The sequence below is a fragment of the Mastomys coucha genome, unplaced genomic scaffold (genome assembly GCF_008632895.1).
Source record: "Mastomys coucha isolate ucsf_1 unplaced genomic scaffold, UCSF_Mcou_1 pScaffold22, whole genome shotgun sequence".
Lineage (NCBI taxonomy): Eukaryota > Metazoa > Chordata > Mammalia > Rodentia > Muridae > Mastomys > Mastomys coucha.
In genome coordinates this window covers 61,056,952-61,059,091 of record NW_022196905.1, presented here as the reverse complement: position 1 = coordinate 61,059,091, position 2,140 = coordinate 61,056,952, and positions in this window count along the sequence as shown.

Genomic DNA, 2,140 nt, shown 5'->3' with positions numbered 1-2,140 from the left:
TTACCTAATATGTTATGGAAATGGGCATTCAAAATGAAGAATGAAGATTTAACTCCAGAGATTCTTTTCTACTATCTACTCTACAGGGAAATATTAGAAGTGCTCTTGTGTGTCACAATGAAACATTTCCTCTCACCTACTTATGTCACTAGCCAGGCAAGGTGGCGCTCACCTGTAATCCCACAACTTGGAATGCAGGGGCAAAAACAGTGCCATTAGTTCATGGGCAGCATGGAGCCACAAAGTGAGACCCTGTTTCAAAAGCAGGGTTTTTTCCCTCTCTTTTTTACATTCATCTGGTGTACAGAAAGATTCTGGAGTTAGATACACAATAATGTTTTAAAAAATATTAATTTTCCTAAATCAAATGGTTTTGATCTCATATACCAACATGCTTTCCACATTGCAGTCAAGTAATGTATGAAGTCAAGGGCAGTCACATCCATGTCTTCCAAAAAAGTTTTCATTAATGCTATCAAATGCAAAAGAAAATCCTCTTGCTTTTTCCCATCCAATATAATTCCTCTCAGTAATTTCCTGAACACTCAGGAATTCCGTGTAGTTTTTATAGGCATGTTTTGGAAATTGAGGGACTAGGAAGTAATGGGAACATGGGGCATCCTCCCTTCCTTTCCATACAATATTATAAGACTGGGACTAGATGGCCAAAGGGATCCCCATAGAAACTTCAAACAACTCAATCTATTGCCAAAGCCATCTCCACAAATATATGCCAAGGCTCTATTGCTGATGGCAACACTCACATAGTTCACTGAACACGGAGGCGTCAAACTGGTGCTGATCTAGAGCCTTCACCCCTAACTGAGTAGCGGTCACGGTACTGCCAGGTTCTCTGAGTGCTATCAGACGAGGAAGCACTACCCAGCTACAAAGCCTGCAGTCTACAACGGTGAGCTGCCTGAATGATATGCTAGGACACTGGGACATTGTTGGGGGTGGCCAACCACTAACTACCTCATAATATGGAAGGCCTACTCCATGAGATAGAGCCCAGGCCTGACACTGCTTGGGTGGCCTAGAACCGGAGACTAGATAGCTATGGGCCTAGAGCGCAACCAAATACAATTATTATACTAAAGGAATGTATAACAATAAAATTACTCCTAAAGACATTTGGCTATACAGTGGCTCACTCTGCCATTATCAGAGAAGCTACTTCTTGAAGTAAACGGGAATGAATACAGGAACACCCCCCCCCCCAAACTGGACAGTGTGCAGAGAGTGAGAACACTCTGGAACACTCAGGCCTCGATGATATGTGTTCATCAGAGCTCTTCCCTCAGGGTTCAGGGAGCTATCAGGAAGAGAAGGCAGAAAGACTGTAAGAAGCAGAGAGGATGGAAGACACCAAGGGAACCAACTCTTCCAAACACAGCAGGACTGACCACAGATGAGCCCAAAGGGACTGTAGTATCACGCACAAGGTCTACACAGCTTCATGCCAGATGAGTTTCCAGCACTGAGAGGCAGAAGTAGACATGAGCTCCCAACCCTAAACAAGAAGCTCTCTTCAACTGACAACAACTTGCAAAGGAAAGAAAAAAAGCAGTTTTCGCCAATGGAGTCTCACTGGGCATACTAACCATGATTAGGAGAAGGCCTCATGGCCAGCAGTTGACAAACAACACAAAACAAACTCAAGAGTATTTTTTGTAGATTTTTTTTTTGTCTCATTTGTTTGATTTTTTTTCTTATCTTACTGGTCATTTGTCTGTATGTTATGATTTCTGATTTTGTGTTTGTGTGGGTTTTATTTGTGGAGGGATATGGACTGGGCTTCTCATGCTCCACGCCCATTGTTTGGTTTGTCTTTATTTACCTATTTTCTAAAAAGAGTGAGAGGGATGGCCTGGAGTCAGATGGTTAGGGAGGCAGGAAGGATCTGGGAAGAGGTAGGAGAGAGGAAATCATGCTAAAAACACAGTACATAGATTTTTTTTCAATAATAATAATTTTAAAAATAACTTTAGGAGAAATTTGAAAAATTGGGTAAACAGGAATGCGAAGATAGGTGCCAGTAGCAGAGCTGAAAATATCAGCCAGGCTTACAAGAGTGAATTTGGAAAACAAAAAGAGGGAGGGACAGATGAAAGGTGGGCAGAGGCAATACGGGGGGGGG